General features: G+C 40.3%; 1 long non-coding RNA gene across 3 annotated transcripts in view; it reads right to left on the bottom strand.

Annotated features, from left to right (window-relative positions):
- LOC136882272 (uncharacterized) overlaps positions 1-16,211 on the bottom strand; it is a 49,103-nt gene extending 32,892 nt beyond the window's left edge. The window contains exons 1-5 of one of the 3 annotated variants that reach the window (XR_010861128.2): positions 16,169-16,211; positions 15,985-16,069; positions 2,916-2,986; positions 1,608-1,671; positions 893-962 (exon numbers count right to left, since the gene is read on the bottom strand). This is a non-coding gene — a long non-coding RNA (uncharacterized lncRNA). Of the gene's footprint in view, positions 1-892; positions 963-1,607; positions 1,672-2,915; positions 2,987-10,726; positions 10,900-15,984 lie in introns of those variants that run through there. The other 2 variants (XR_010861126.2, XR_011018750.1) reach the window with 2 other exon arrangements.
- Between the last annotated feature and the right edge of the window lie 2,005 nt (positions 16,212-18,216).

Genomic DNA, 18,216 nt, shown 5'->3' with positions numbered 1-18,216 from the left:
GAAACTCTGATTTATGGGTTGCATCAAAATTATCATTAATCTATGAAATATATTATTTTCGTTTTTGACCCAATTATTATGTGTCACTACACGCGCAGTTCTGGAAGCATGTTCCTCTGACGTAAACAAAGACTTTTCTCAAACATTTATTATCACTGTGTCAGCAAGAAAGAAGAGACTTCTGATTGGAGAAAATAAGAGTAAATGTAATTGGTGAATGTGAAAGTCGAAGGTGAATTCTGTATTCTGATAGTTTCTCTTTGGTGGTTGCACCATTTCCTATTTCTTGATCTTCAGTGGGAGCGAGGTTGCATATGTGTCTTTGATCATCTGACCATCTTAGCAAGCGGATGTGCTCGCCTTCGGTCCCCTCGTAGGAAACTCGATCTCAGGGAAAGCACTGTTTCTGTGTTTAATTCTTAACCTTTGTATTATGTTGTAATTATCTCTCGGATTTGCCTCCCGGTACTTCTGTGTCACCTTGCGTCAGCACGGAAAATCTGTGCACATTACCTGAGGAGTTTTAGATAATGAGGCAAGTTTACTGTATCTCTGTGTTTGGTTTTATTTCTATATTTGTGTAGAGTGGGACTAGCCGTCATTTTAGTCAATGTGTATCATCGGATTAGGGTTTCTATAGGTCTGAAATTACCTCTCAGGGTTCCATGCCACTTTCCACATCCATTATGTAGCTGTTATGTTTCCTAACCTGTTTGGTTACATTTTGTGCTGCGATGCTTTTGTTGAATCTGTCTTTTACTAAGCTTTAAATGTCATTCTTTATTATTATTATTATTATTTTGTATACAAACAATAGTTTCCTCAACACTCCAAGAATCACAGGCCATTAACAGTCAATTTAATGAAATACAATTGACAAGTAGGTACTCACCATAATTTTAAAACCACCAATCTGGAGGTTCCAAGTCCATTCCGCTGGCAAATGAGGGAAGACAGCTGACCTATAATCCAAAAAATATTAGTTAGGCTTCTCAGATATTATTTTAAAACTCTACGTACTATATTGCAGTCGAAACTGTTTATTGCAACACCGCTTTTAACGGCGATATCTAACGGTCTCGCCTAAATCCTGTAAAAGCACTGTATTTTAAAAATCACTTAGCACGACAAATTGTATAAAACGGCATATTTTATCACATTTTTGGAGAAATGTATCGACTACAACGTCTAACGTTGATTTTTTGTTTGTTACACGTTTGGGGACTGCTGGCAACAATAACGTAACGCTTATTTTCAAACTCTTGTTTTCAATAGACAGTAGATTTCGGATCAGTCTGTCCGCTAAATAATCAGGGCAAGCATCAGTTTAAAGATGTTGCAAAAGAAGGGAAAAGTGTTTAATACTGAAGAAAAGTCACAAGTAATATGGGGAAACAAACGTGAGCGTCGCCAAGGAATTGTATCACACTCGAAAAGTTCTAGAATTTGGAAAACAGAGAAAAAAAAAATGTTTGTGCGGCTATCACTTATAACAACCATTACGTAATGGTTCCCTCAGAGTCTTTATAACCGGTTTCAACTGTACTTCTAATTCTAGGAATGTCTTAAGTAATGCCCTCTACTTTCTGTGTTATTAAACGACTCACCTAAGAATTAAAATCTGGAGATTCCAAGTCGATTCTGGTGGCAAGTGAGAGAAGACTTGTTGACCTATAATAAACCAAAAAATATTAGTTATGATAAAAAATCCTTGTAAGGGAATTTCATATATCAGACGCATTTTCTTTGATTCTAGGTGCCTTAACACGTTCGCAGCTGATGACGATAGATGTGCGTCACACTTGTATTTCTGCCAGTACCTGTGCAAACAAGCAGAAGATGTGCTTCCAACTGACCATCAATTTAAATGTCAGTTACTATCTCTGTAGTTGGTACAATATGACAAAATTTTCTGCGATGTCAACAGAGAATTGTGAGTTTGCAGAGTCTTCTCAGCAGAAGAAAAATCGTCTCATAGGCACCCACAATCTATCACACCACCTACAAGAACACATTTTCACATTTTGCCAGTAAATATGTGGCTGAGGAGAATGGGTGTAGATTGCGGCGGAGCAGGACTGCACGTTCTATTGTAGAGAGTGTCCACGACAGCCAGATTTGTGTCTTGAGCAATACTTCGTGGAGTAACTGACTCCAAACAACCTTTGCTTGTTGCGGTACGCTATTAGAGGCTAGCTACGGTGTACAGCGATTGTTCACACAGCAATAACATGGATTTTACAACGCAGCATTTTTGTCAGAAATGTTCAAAAGCGTATTTGTCTGTCGTAGGAATGTTACTGAATATCTAAGACCGAACAAAACATTCTTTCCACGATCCCACCTTATTACTTGTTATGATGCACACGCTAAGTCAAACTGCACTGCAGGCGAAAAGCTCATTGGTAGGTGCGTTATGGCTCCCATGCACAGAAATATTATTGAAATAATTTAAATGATAATCTAAAATGGATAAGGCCGGGCTGAGTGGCTCAGACGGTTAAGGCGCTGGCCTTCTAACCCCAACTTCGCAGGTTCGATCTTGGCTCAGTCCGGTGGTATTTGAAGGTGCTCAAATACGACAGCCTCGTGTCGGTAGATTTACTGGCACGTAAAAGAACTCCTGCGGGACTAAATTCCGGCACATCGGCGTCTCCGAAGACCGTAAAAATAGTTAGTGGGACGTAAAGCAAATAACATTATTATTATTATTATTATTATTATTATTATTATTATTATTATTATTATTATTATTATTATTATTATTATTAAAATAGATAAGGACACAGAAATAAACTCTGTTACACACAAAAAAGTATTGCGGTACCACGGTAATGCCGGCCGCGAACGTGTTAGCAACTACCCACTACTGAAGGTTCTTAATGATTTATCAAATACAATGTACAAGTACACACCATAATATTACTACACCAATCTGGAGGTTTCGAAGTCGATTCTACCGGCAACTGACAGAAGACCTGCTGGCCTATAACAAACCAAAAAAATAATTAGTTACGATAAAAGAATGTATGTAAGGGAATTTTACACCATTACCAGATATATGTTCTTCTATTTCTAGGAATGTCTAATGCACTGTCCATTACTTTCTTTTCTTTATTTACAATTTAATTACGTCGCACCGACACAGATAGGTCTTATGGCGACGATGGGATAGGAAAGGAGTGGGAAGGAAGCGGCCGTGGCCTTAAAGAAGCTACAGCCCTGGCATCTGCGGGGTGTGAAGAGAGGAAACCACGGGAAACCATCTCCAGGGCTGCCGACAATTGGGTTCTGCCCATTACTGAAGGTTCTTGACGTTTTATAAAATGACTTAAAATTCTGCAAATACTAATCATAACTTTAAAACTTCACACCACTCCGGACGCCCCAAGACTATTCTGCGGGCAACTGAGAGGAGAATGGCCGACCTACAATAACCCTCCCCCCCCCCAAAAAAAACATTACATATTGGATATGATATGATCAATAAATAATCCACATATAGGAGTTTTAAATTAATATCACATGTATGTTCTTTTATTTCTAGGAATGTCTAAAGTACCAAACTGGAGATTGTTCCAAAGTTTAAGTACTTGGGTAATATGTTATCAAAAGACAACCTTGCAAAATATGAGGCGGAGAGTCGAATTAGCAAGGCACCAAGTAAGACAACCGCTGTGGGATAAGCAAGTGCCAATGAAAGCTAAGATGACATTATATAAATCCTATTATACACCGATCCTCACCTATAGCCTGGAAAGTACCACGTTAACTCAAAACTCCAAGCTGCAGAAATGAAGTTGCTACCCACCATGATACAGAAGACCAGGAAGGACAAGATCAGTAAATACAAAGAATCCAGAAAGCAAGCCTGAAGTGGTTTGGCCATGTAAAGAAGGATGAGTGCAACCGGGACTGCATGAAGAGAAAATGAAAGAGAAGTAAAGGAAAAAGACCAGTGGGCAGATCCAGAGGAAAATGGACCAATCTGGTGAAGAAAGATGCTGAGGAAAAAGGACAAGATTGGGAGAAGATCACGAGAGAACAGCGGTTTATGCACAAACAAAGATGGAGAGGGCTGCTACACCACACCCAGGCAACTGGGGAGGGTTATGGTCATGATCCTCTTTGCCTTTCTACAGGTTATTTTGTAGGTGTTCCTATGAACAGTGTCTTGGTGAACTGATATTCTCAATCGCCTTCAATTCTCTTTTCACCTCCGGAATGTCTGCTCCCTTTTCACCCGGGGTAACAAAACGAAATCACAAGGTGAGTAGGGTGAGCGAGGAAGCGGTGTCATGCGGTTTTTCACTAAAACATCACACACAGAAATGGCTGTGTGAGTTGGAGCATTGTCATGGTGGAAGAACCAATCACCACTCTGTCACAAGATCGGGCCGTTTCAACCAAACACTCTCGCGCAATCACCTCAAAACACTTGGGTGGAAGGCTTGGTTCACCGTTCACAAAATCAAAATAATCGAACAGGTAAAAAAACACGCCGCACGAAAACTGTCACAGGGGCTCGCTACTACAGTCTCAAGTCATCGCAATTGGCTTATCAGAAGGGGTAAAGAGATAAGAATTTCATAGTGTTCCGTATTGAAGTGAGATCACTATTAAGTTGAAAGAAGATATATGATTATTCATGAAGTATATTTTGGGCTTATGCCGTGTAATTAATTATAAACACACTCAACGCATTTCGAAAGGAACCTTGCCTTTCTTCATCAGGAGACAACAGAGAAATGAAACGACGCATTAAATTTCAAGGAAATTGAAATGGTGCCCAAAGATGTAAAGGGGATGTAACTTTAGCCCCATGCTAGAGACAACGAATGGCAACAGTAAAGCATTATTTTCTAATGGTTCTGAAGACAATCTTGGTCACTTTCTGGATCACCTTAATCGCCAGCACCCTTCCATTTGTTTCACCATGGAAATGGAGTCTGATGGCAAAATACCATTTTTAGATGTTCTCCTCACCAAGAAAGAGGATGGATCTTTAGGACACAGCGTTTATCGAAAGCCTTACATACACCAATAGATATCTCCATGCAGATTCTCACCATCACCCTGCCCAGAAACATGGTATCCTTACAACTCTACCAGGGCCAGGAGGATTTGTGAAATGTCAGCTCTACAAGAGGAAATTAACACCTTGAGAACCACCTTTGCGAGCAATGGTTACAGCAGTGCTTTGATCTCAATGGTTCTGAAATCGACACATAATCGAACGTCTGTTAACGAAAAAAATGTAAAAGGAACTGCTTACCTACCTTACATACGTAACACGACGGATCGTTTTGCTAAAATCTTACATAGGTACCATGTACGAACTGGTTTTCAAACATCAATTAAGATTGGGCAACTCCTGCGACCAACTAAGGATAGTTTGCCTAAATTGCAAAAACCTGGTATCTACACAGTTCCCTGTACTTGTGGCAAGGTTTATATTGGGCAGACTTCGAGAACGCTTTGTACTGGCATCAAAGAACATACCAGATGTATCAGACTCAACCTGATAAATCAGCTGTTGCTGATCATGCCTTAACACCTGGTCATGGTGCCTTGTTCCAAGAAGTGGATGTTGTTGCCCGTATAAAGCAATACTGCCCAAGAATTATCAGGGATGAGGTTGAAATACGTAAACACCCAGATAATTTCAACTGCGATACAGGCTACAACCTCAGTGAATCATGTCTACCTACTATCAGAACCATTAGAGGATACTGCTTTTCTGTTGCCATTCGCTGTCTCTAGCATGGGGCTAAAATGGCGTCCCCTTTTACATCTTAGGGCACCATTTCAAGTTCCTTTTTGCTTTCTCCTAGGAACCTTTAATGCGTCGTTTCATTTCTCTGTTGTCTCCTGATGAAGAAAGGCAAGGTTCCTTTCGAAACGCATTGAGTGTGTTTACTATTAATTACACGGAATAAGCCCAAAATATACTTCATGAATAGTTACACGAGCCGTGAAAGTCTAAATAATAATAAGATATATGATGGTTCAACCTTTCAATACTATTAAAATAAGAAATGTACATTTTACATTCCTACTTAATTATAATTGGTACAGGTTTCAGCTAGTATTCAGGGGCCGATGACCTAGATGTCAGGCCCCTTAAAACAAGCATCATCATCAACCAGTATTCTTGGTCATCATCAGCCGATAATCTTTAAGCCCATATAATGGAAGAATACTGGCAGGCTGCAAGTCGCTGCTCAAAGTCATTGTCAGATGAAAAATTAAACAGCGCATGGCTTTTAGTGCCAGGAGTGTCCGAGGACATGTTTGGTTCGCCAGGTGCAGGTCTTCTAATTTGACACCCGTAGGCGAACTGCGCGTTGTGATGAGGATGAAATGATGATGAAGAAGACACGTACACCCAGCACTTGTGTCAGCAAAATTAACCAATGATGGTTAAATTTCCAAATGCAGAGTCTACCTCAAGAGCTTTTTATTTTTATTTTTTATGAGTATGCGATATATCGCAGTTTACAGAGGAGAAATGTGGTTTTATGGTCTAAGGAAAATCCCCATTACGTGCAAGAGTTGGAAAGGAACCTGCCTCATGTTATGTTATGGGCCGGGCTGTCATCACATCACCTGTTCGGACATAATAAGGGTACGTGAATGGAAATTCTTCTTTGCACATGTTACAAACTTGGTTAATACCTCAGCTCAATGGATCATGTTTGGTTACAGCAGGACGGGGCTCCAGCACATTTTGCTATTCAGGTGCGCGAGTTCCTTGATGAACAATTTCGAGGCCTCTGGATTGGACGTGGCTCACCAACATCTCCAAGAAGCACGGACCATACAACTCATTACGGGCAGTAATCAAGCGCCAGGTGCAGAACTCCGGTACACGACTAACGAAGAATTGCACCAAAGTGTGGAGGATCTCAATGAGGACTTGTGTAAGGATTGATTTGCTTCATTTTTGTTTTACTCTCTCCAGAACTACCTGCTGGTGAATCATCTCAGCCAACTTTGAGTAATCATAAAACCAAATCATTAAATGATCACTCCAGCAACAATACATTAGCAGGTTGCATACAGTGGAAACTTGGAGCACGTATGACTTAATACTGTCTGGAGAGAAAGACACACCTAGAGGTAGTCACAACCAATATTAGTATTGAGTCCATAGTTTTCACGGTCACTGAGCATGGAAGTCGAATGGGATGACAAAGGAAATGTCCAAAACGACCAAGATTAGTACTGACTTCATAGTTTTTGGGTTCGCTAGACTGACTGGTCACAGTCCTGACGACAGTTGAAATCGTGTATATCATATCTATGGCACGACATGCAAATACTTACAATTTTTTTTTAGAAATCGTTTTAATCACACCAACACAGATAGATCTTATGGTGATGATGGGATGGGAAAGGCTTGGGGGTAGGAAGGAAGCGGCCGTGGCCTTAAGGTACGTCTAGACCAAGATGTTGTCGTTAACTTTGTTAATAAACACTGTTAATTTTCACAAACATTTTTGTATGTTAGTAAACAAAACAGCATGTTCATTAACTTTTCGAGCATGTTGATAAACAAAATTTCTTTTGTGAATGAAACTTTTCATTAACATTTCGTGTTTTCGTTAACATTTCGGTTCACACATGCGCAACAACGCAATTACAGCATGCAGATTTCTTATTTCTTCTAAAAATTGACTGTCAAATCGCAAGCGACAGTTCTAAAATACAGTACCTTTAATTCTATATGATATTCTTTTAGCTGTGTTCTAATGTAGTTTCATTTCCAGCTTCGCTCCTCGCTGAGTAACCCAACCTCCCATAATCGCTTGTATATCATGAAAATAATACAGTCAAACCTGCCCTAACGGACACCCTTATTCAGCAGACACCTCCCTATATGGACAATTTTCCTCAGAACCAATTTTATTTTACATAAGACAAGTGTTAAATTGGCCTCATTTAAGCGGACACCTCAAACTCCGGACAGCGGACATCGTAATTTGTCCCATCCACTTGACTTAAGCGGACACTTTACATGTTGCCGGACCACATGTCATCCTTTCTTTTAAACCCATTCTTCAGACATAAGGAAATATATTTTGAATGTTTGTACTATTTCGAGAGCAAGGGGAAAGGAGGTACATCAGAATGCAGTTCTACCTAGTGGTGTACAGGCCTATTCCGAGAATTCTAATTGCCCAGAAATGCTGCCAGATACTGTTGACCACAAGTTACCTAGGGATTTTCTTCCCTTCTTGCATCATTCTATTCAAAACTCGGATTGTCGCTGATAACATCAAGCTCAGGTAGTCAACTTGAGAAGGAAAAGACAGTACAGGCGCTAATTAGTGAGACAGAAATACCGTAGCATTTCAGTTGTCTGTTAAAGATGATTACAATGGATTACTTCATGAAGCTGTAATGTTTGTAAATGATGTAAAATCACTTATAATAATTCTATGAAATACTAACACAGAAATGACTTAGAATAATAAAAATAAAGATACGCATGCTTATATTTAAGGTGGATGTTCTTTGCCGTTAAAAGGTTCGATTATTTTTACGAACTTGTTTTAGCAGACATCTCTCGTAACTGACATTTTTCCTCGGAACCGACGGTGTCTGCAGAAGGGAGGTTCGACTGTACTATCCCAACTAGGTAGGTTAGAAAAAAATTTTCTTTACTGCGTACCTTTACCAATTCCTTGATATTGTTGTATAAAGCTTCAAAGACCCCAGACACAATAAGTGAAACTGCAAGTGAAATGTCACCAGTTGCTAGGAATCTTTTAAGTTATACCTTATCTATAAAAAAAAATCGCCTGTCATTAGTGGAGCCCCCTTTCCGATAATCTGTATCATTACTTGCAATTTCAGACCCGATTACTGTCAACAAGAACTGAAAGTCATGTGGGGACATTCTCAAGAGAATTTTGAAAGCCTGCTGCATCATCAAAAAAAGGTTCTGACATAAGTGTTCTTTCCAAACTTAATTCTACTCACCTTTCCAGTATTTTTCTTTGCCACACTTCGCGTCTGCACTTTTCTCTAATTGTACTCACTAAAATAATGAAAGCTGCAGCTGCAAGTATTTTCTTCTTCCTGACCCTATCAATTGTAACCTCACAAACAGCTATTTTGGTGTGGACACAATGTTGAAGAAGTTTGTTAACAAAAGTTTTTTAACATGTTGAGAAATGTTTTCTTTAACATTTTTTATTAACTTTGGTGTGGACTAACCCCAGCATTTGCCAGATCCACATGTGCAACAGTTTGCACCTGCGACCTCACCAAGTGTGGGAAAAGCGGAAGAACAGTGGATGATGCAACTGTAATTCACTGGAAACTACCCATCTCGACCAATGGTGAAATTTAGGCCTAAATGTAGGAATATATAAAAGCTGAACGAAATCTAACCCATTAGGCTCTACACAGCTTAACCCGTTCAGTCGGCAATGCGGCGAGATCCGCGACTACAAGTCGCTTGCTCGGAAGGGAATGCGGATATATCCGCCGATTCTAATTTTTATTTTTCTCAGTTACCTGCCTGCAGCGGTTTATTTCTTTTTCAGCAGTGCATTCCTGGTGAGTCTGCCCTCTGATGTGAATTTTTTCAAGTATGTCGTCCCAATACCAATGTGTCATCCACGAGTTACATCATAAAGAACGCAAATTACGTCCAGGCAAGAATGACCTAGAGCCTAATAGCCTCACACTGAAGCTTTAGCTCATCGCCTAATCATCTCTTGGATGCAATAATATTGCTGTAGAGAGATTTCTGGAGATTATGATACTTAACAGACCTCTCTGATGACAAATTAGAACTGTGATCTGATTTATAATCCCCAGTCTTGAGTTCTTCCTTCACGACAGGAGAGTGTGTATACTGCGAGTTACACAACATTTATTGTCACACGCATGTATTCCGTAATACAAGCACAATTTATGATTTCCTTCCAAACTGCAGAGACCAGAGTTTATTTGATTCTTTTTCTTACATTTTTTCCGCTAGGATGTCTAAAACTAATTACTGGCCCCCACCGTTAGAGGAAGATTATTTACAGGTCATGATAAACTAAATGTTGGAATTTAGTGGGGAGGATAGTGATCTTAATGAAGTAAGTTCTGCTGAAGGGGAATCTGTGACAGGAATTTACCAGTAACACGTACTGCAGGCTCGAATGTACAGGATTAGGGCCCAGCTGATGCAAATGTTCTGCCCCCTGATGTGAATTTTTTCAAGTATGTCGTCCCAATACCAATGTGTCACAAAAGAGACAACACGTGTTCGATTCCAGTTCAAGTAGCGATCATGACAGTGACAGTGGTGACGATAAAACTGATAATATTCCAACCAGTGCAACTTCTTTGTCAAGTTAGACTGAAAATGGACAAAGAAGATCCCGCTTTGATCCAAAGTTCCATCGTAATGTAAAGGGTGAGTTTTTAGGGAAAACAAAACTGGGCTAAATATTTGACTTATTTTTTGATCACGAGATATGCCAGAACATAGCTAAACTGACTAAAGATGCCCAGTAGAAAATCATACATAAAACCCAGTTTAGTAAGATGAAATGAAGTCGAGATCAAGGCCGGATCCGGACAAATAAGGATGAAATAAAGCTTCTTATGAGCATTCTGTTGCCGCAGAGGATTCTACTGAATCCTAAATTAGGGCATTATATTTCTCGCAATTGCTTGTTGACTACGCCTATTTTCTATGAGCTGATGACACACTCACCGGGCTGAGTGGCTCAGACGGTTGAGGCGCTGGCCGGCCTTCTGACCCCACTTGGCAGGTTCGTTCCTGGCTCAGTCCAGTGGTATTTGAAGGTGCTCAAATGTGTCAGCCTCGGGTTGGTAGATTTACTGGCATACTAAAGAACTCCTGCGGGACTAAATTCCAGCAGCTCGGAGTCTCCGAAAACCATAAAAGTATTTAGTGGACGTAAAGCCAATAACATTATTATTATTATTATTATTATTGTATTTTTCCTCCACAGCTTTTTACATTTCTCTGATAATGAGGCATATAATGGACAAATTCCTCCCAAAAGAAACAAGATAAAACTAGTATTTGATCACCTGGTTTATACATCTGGCAAAGTGCCAATTGACGAGAATCTTTTGTTATGGACAGGGTGGCTAGGGCGGGACGTTTACATTCCATAAAAAACGGTCGCGTTTCGGAATGGAATCAAGTTATTGGAAGCCGGGACAGGGTATGTAACATGATATGCTTCTGTGTGCATCATAATGAACAGCTGTAAAAGACATAAAACACTGTGAACACTTATGAATTGTAGGTACTGCATATAAAGTGGATCCCTCAAAAGCGCTAACCAACATAACAGAACCTTTTGTGAGTATTATAATTTATTCCATTATAAATCTTTTAAGTTTATGTAAACTTTCAAAGATATGAACTTCATTAATGTTTCCGTATTGAACTGAGATCAACGATAAGATATCCGTTAGGTTCAACCTTTCAATACTAATTACTTTTTTTTTTTTTTAAACCTAATAGACAATGAAGGCACTGTGGAGAAAGAGGAAGGAAGAAGGGATGATTAGAAGGAAGTGAAGTGGTATTGGCGTGGTCCTAAGTTTGGCCGGTTCGCAAGAAAGAAAGAAAGAAAGACAACTTATCATTTATGTAAACTTTGTCAATCTACAATTTACATGTAAGTTACACAAATAATTACTTCCAAGCAGAGATTGTTAGTAAATTGCCTAAAATATTTAGGTGTAAGTTACTGGAGAAATGAAAACCAGAGCTTTGCTATTAAGAAGAAACAAGCTTGGTATCACAGTGTGAAAACACTTAGAACGTTCTTGCACAAAGTATTGAAAAATTAAAATAAATGGATTTTTCAACAATTAAAAACACTATATTCAAGTAAATATTTTTCTTATGGCTCTTCTATAGTTCATTTTATTCTAAGATTGTTTTTAAGCCAGTAATTAAATATTTTCTTCAATCAGGGAAATTGTTCCACACCTGGGAGTGAGCCGGTGTGTACCAAGCTCCCTGCTTAAGGGGTTAACATAATTACAACAATATTATAGCAGAGTATACTGAATCCATAGAGCTATCTCAATTGAGAGGCAGTAGTAAAATAAATTATATGCGATCTTCGATAGCTTTATGTCTAAGGCCTCTTTTCTTCACCATTAAGTTTAACAGAGATTTCATACACTGGTGGTGGTAAATAAGTAGGAGACTGGAAATAATAACAATATTGCACTGAAAATTACTCACGTGTTCAGCACTGCAGTTTGAATATTTTCAGGTCCCAAAATGTAGGATTTTTAGTGATTTTATGGGTAATATTGGTAAAATTACTCATAATGAAGTAGGAGGATGTATTTATCACACTGCCTGCTCGATCTGCATCCGATGGCTGCTTAAACTGCCTGCTCATTCCATACTCAAACGTGTAACACGCCTTACAAACAATCTGCCGCTAGATGGCAGCACCAAACGTACCCATTTACCGCGTGAATACAACTAGATAAGCATACCAGCAAAATTTAAAATCTGAAAGTAAAAGAAATATTAAAGAATTTTACGTATAAAGTGGTGCTCTAGAGAGTTATAGCTTCAGCACTTTTCGAGAAAGAGGTTTCGAAGAACAAGAAAACCTGGAAACTTTGTCTGTATGGTACTTCCCTACATTACTATACTGCTAATAATAAGAGTCGGCGTCTGACATTTCTTAGAGGGAGGTCCGTTTACTGCCTGCCGAGGCGGGATAAAGGGAGTGGCTGTGTGGTTGCCATGGAAACGAGGGTGGGGCGACTGCGGTTGCCATGGAGATGAAACTTCAGGGCAGCTCGTCTTGCTGGGAGTTGCCAAACCTGTCACTGTCACTGATAAAAACCTGATTGTTTGTATAAGAGTGATCGCAAATGGGACGACACCGCCCGGCCAGGTAGTGCACAACAGATCACAGCGGTCAGAATGAAGGAGGGAACAAGTGAGCCGGAAGCAAGGGGTAAGAGCATGTAGAAAGGAATGCTGGAATGTGGCAACATCGTGAAATGGCACGTGCAGTGCTCCTCCCTCCAACCTTATCTGTCAGACGCCAACTTTAGTTAAGTCTAGTATAAGTAGAGGTTTCACGACTTTGGCCACCACAGTTTCTGACACAAGTTCCTGGTGCTTATTGTTACTAAAACACTTTAGAAACTTACATTGGCACAAAGAAGGTAGAACATAGTTTTTTATAGTCTGGAGCAGACTTGCAGATTTCTTGCAGTACAGTAGAGCCGCCTCAACAAATTTCTGAAGCCTCATAATTAGGCCAATAAATAGTTGCTAGGGCTAGCGCAGCTATCAATGGGGATGAATTAAATGAAGTAGAAACGTTATTCAAGCACGTGCTGCATTCTGTTTTTTCTTCGATTATACGCACTAAATAACCGCACACTAATCCCTGGTAAGCAGTTTCCGAAGTGACACACACTGACTCAGGGGGCTCACGAAAATCTTCCAGTAAATCAAGTATTATCCGCACACTTTATGTTGGTGCATTTACACCCTAGTGCTGAATCGGTCGACCTCGGCGATCTTCGAGATTCGTACTGGCAACCTTTGAAACACAAACTATGAATCGCTTAAGCATCGTTGTGCGACATCTGGCGTGCACTTTACGTACTAGTACTGTTGTTGTTTACACAACAAAGCCAAAGTATAGAATTCATGCTAGGAACAAGATTCGCATCGAGAAATGTTTTATAATGTTATATAATGTGTATGTGACATAGTTGTTGGCTTAAGATGATAACGGTTTAGAAACTTCGTATCGATCGATCATATTCTCGATTCAATTCACATTTCATTTTCCTTCGGTTGGTAGCACTATCGATACCGGGACACCTCCCTCCTTACTCCTCACCCCCGTACACAAATGCACCAACATAAAGTGTACGGACTATACATAGTCAGGGAATAATAATAATAGACGGCCTATTAGGCGACTTGCATATCTTGAAGATGAAAGCCCTACCTAGGATGATTTCTAATGCTGAAGATGCCACACACACCCCAGCCCCCGAGCCACTGGAATTAACCAATTAACTAAATAGGCCCTACTTGTGTAAATAATAATAGTAATAAAAAGAGCAGTATATTGACACGATTTTATACTGCTAGCAAAAGACTCGTAATGGAATCTTAATCTGCTTACCCTCCAGGGTTGGCTTTTCCCTCGGACTCAGCGAAGGATCCCACCTCTACCGCCTCAAGGGCAGTGTCCTGGAGCTTCAGACTCTGGGTCGGGGGGATGAAACTGGGGAGGATGACCAGTACCTCGCCCAGGCGGCCTCACCTGCTATGCTGAACAGGGACCTTGGAAGGGATAGACAAGGAAGGGTGAAGGAAGCTCCCGGCATTTGCCTGGAGGAGAAGTGGGAAACCACGGAAAACCACTTCCAGTATGGCTGAGGTGGGAATCGAACCTACCTCTACTCAGTTGACCTCCCGAGGCTGAGTGGACCCCGTTCCAGTCCTCGTACCACTTTTCAAATTTCGTAGCAGAGTCGGGAATCGAACCCGAGCCTCCGCCGTTAGCAGCTAATCACACTAACCACTACACCACAGAGGCGGACAATGGAATCTATGACAGCATATTATTCTGTTTTGTACCTTCACATTAACAGTACAGTGTCCCCAGATATTATATTACTTAGTATGTAATACTTCAAACCTTACGCTTACCATTTTCTGCAATGGTGTTTGAAGAGCTCTTGTTAGACGTCTCTGTGCTTGAATCCCTTCTCTTAATCATCGCTGAAATTAGCGGTTGTTTATAAGCTGGATAATCAGGGAAAGGGCTGGGTACAGATCCTGTTTTTAATTTTCGCGCTTTGCTGGTCACTTTGAAATCGTCATTTACGAAATGTAGACTGCAAACCACGGAATAATCAGAAGGAATCCATTTACTTCCCTTGCTGTTTCCTTCCCTGGATATAATACTTAACCACTTTTGACGCAATTGTGTACTTGAAGGTATATCGTGGAATGAAATATCACAGCATTCTGGTTTACCTTTCTTTGATTTGCAGAAAGGCACGCAGCAGTACACCATTTTCACTGAAAACAAGTACAGTCTATCCTATTTCCCCCTATTTCATTCCGACAGGTCTGGAGCCGGTTGGTGCTGCCACCTGCTGTGGGTATTTGTAAACGGAGTGTTTCATTTAGTGCCATGTTAAAATGTTGTAATGAGCAGGCAGTATACGCAGCCATCGGATGCAGATCGAGCAGGCAGGGATTTATCATAGCCATCTATATTTCCAGAGGTATTATGGGATAGACTGATCTCTTGACTTTACAGCAAAGCATGGAACTTACAGTGGATGAGGAAAGCATGGAAGTTACAAGTTTTGAAGACAAGACAATATATTTTCATAAGTTATGGTATGGTGTTAAGAAAGGTTATGGTATGGTGTTAAGAAGAGCAATAATTGGAGACAAACAAAGGGGATCCCCCAGGTTAGAGCCTGACCAATGTTCTTGTTCTTGTCTAGCCCCTACCCTAACCAGTCCAGACCAATGGTGTATGCAGTGGAATCTAGAGGCCTAAGGCCGCTTTGCGGCTCTAACCTTGGAGCTTACGCCCCCAGACCCCCTTTGCTTGTCCAATGGTCTAGTCGGACCAATACTCTCGTCCAGCCCCTACCCTAACCAGTCAAGACCAATGGTCTAGTCCAGCCCCTACCCTAAACAGTCCAGACCACTGGTGCTTGCAGTGGAATCTAGAGGCCTAAGGCCGCTTCACGGCTCTAATCTGGGGGCCCCCCCCTTTGCTTCTCCCAAATCATCGCTCTTCTCAACATACCATAACCTATATTGTCTTATATGAAATATTCAAAATGGAGTGCTGAACATGTGAATAATTTTCAATCCATTATTTGTATTGTAATTATATCCAGTCCCCTACTTCTTTACAGGAGCCAATAATTTATTAAAATACAGCGTAACATAGTACTTACAACAATTATTATTTGATGCAAGAAAGTACGACCAAATCCATAGTTGAAGCTTGATATTTCTTGAATACACAAATTCATCTCTCATCTATGAAAACACAAATATTTCAGGTTAACAATACAACGCACTTTCATTACTGTACTAAATACTCATTTACTCATACCAAACTCATAATAAAGATATTACTGTTTAACACGTGTGTAAACAAATTACAAATTTTCGGAATGCCTTGTAAACAAAGAAAATCTATATGTAAACCACTGCCTGCTCGATCTGCATCCGATGGTTGCTTATACTGCCTGCTCATTACAACATTTTAACATGGCACTAAATGAAACACTCCGTTTACAAATACCCACAGCAGGTGGCAGCACCAACCGGCTCCTGGATTGTCGGAATGAAATAGCGGGAAATAGGGTAGTACTGTATTTGTCTACAGTGAAAATGGTGTACTTCTGCGTGCCTTTCTGCAAATCAAAGAAATGGAAACCAGAATGCCGTGGTATTTCATTCCATAACACGAGCTTTTACAGCAGATCCAGTTGAAGCCATGTTTAGTTATATAAGAATGGGAGGAGGGTGCAATGACATGACTGACTCCCGGGCAACTCAAAATTTCATAAACAGTATTCTGAAATCCAGTATTTTAATGTCCACCGATGGTGCTAACGTTATCCACAAGCAAAATTCAAAATTTTCTGCCTCAGTATCCTCTCCCGGACTTAACGAAAGTGAACCAGTGATGCCCGCTGAGTATGTACTTGATTTACTGGAAGATGTTCGTGAGCCCCCTGAGTCAGTGTGTGTCACTTTGGAAACCGCTTCTCATGCATTAGTGTGTGGTTATTTAGTGCGTGTAATCGAAGAAAAAACAATGCAGCACGTGCTTGAGTAACGTTTCCACCTCAGTTAATGCATCCCCATTGATGAACTTAATCAGACAGTCGATAGCGGAGGCTTGCGCTATCCCCAAAAACGATTTATTGGCCTAATTATTGGGCTACAGATATTTGTTGAGGCGGCTCTACCGTACTGCAAGAAATCTGCAAGTCTGCTCCAGACTATAAAAAAACTATGTTCTACCTTACCCTCTTTGTGCCACTGTAAGATTTTAAAGTGTTTTAGTAATAATAAGCACCAGGAACTTATGTCAGAAACTGTGGTGGCCAAATTCGTGTAACCTCTACTTAGTAATGTAGGGAAGTACCATACAGACAAAGTTTCCAGGTTTTCTTGTTCGTCGAAATCTCTTTCTCGAAAAGACCTGAAGCTATCATTCTCTAGAGCACCACTTTATGCGTACAATTCTTTAATTTTTCTGTTACTTTCAGATTTTAAATTTTGCTTGTATGCTTATCTAGCTGTATTCACGCGATAACTGGGTACGTCTAGTGCTGCGATCTAGCGGCAGATTGTTTGTAAGTCGTGTTACACGTTTGAATATGGAATGAGCAGGCAGTATAAGCAGCCATCGGACGCAGATCGAGCAGGCAGTGATGTAAACACACAGAACATCAATATGAAACCAAAGAGGATAGAATTGAATAAAACAAAACATCATCGTAACAAGAATAAACACGGTCGACTTGATTTACTACCAGCAAATACGCTACCAGCTACCAGATAATCAAATCAAAATCACTTTATTATTTATTTACAAATGAGGTGTCTACCTCGGTGGCAAATGGTACACTAAAATACATTATTATCAAGCACAAAATTTTAAATCAACAAGAGAAGAAAACATTTTCCTAGAATACAGTATTATACAATTTACACTAACATTTTTTTCTATTAAACATACAGCTCATCCTCAATAAATTTACAGTATATTGTTTACAAAAAAAAACCAAACCCCATGGCACTACAGCCCTTGAAGGGCCTTGGCCTACCAAGCGACTGCTGCTCAGCCCGAAGGCCTGCAGATTACGAGGGGTCATGTGGTCAGCACGACGAATCCTCTCGGCCGTTATTCTTGGCTTTCTAGACCGGGGCCGCCATCTCACCGTCAGATAGCTCCTCAATTCTAATCAAGTAGGCTGAGTGGACCTCGAACCAGCCCTCAGGTACAGGTAAAAATCCCTGACCTGGCCGGGAATCGAACCCGGGGCCTCCGGGTAAGAGGCAGGCACGCTACCCCTACACCACGGGGCCGGCATATTGTTTACAACTACTTATAATATATCCTTATTATATATGTACTTATAAACATAGCCAACTCATATACCGGTATA

Source organism: Anabrus simplex, chromosome 10 (assembly GCF_040414725.1).
Source record: "Anabrus simplex isolate iqAnaSimp1 chromosome 10, ASM4041472v1, whole genome shotgun sequence".
In the NCBI taxonomy this organism is placed as follows: domain Eukaryota; kingdom Metazoa; phylum Arthropoda; class Insecta; order Orthoptera; family Tettigoniidae; genus Anabrus; species Anabrus simplex.
Note: the sequence above shows the minus strand (reverse complement) of the source record. Positions and strands in the feature narration are given on the sequence as shown.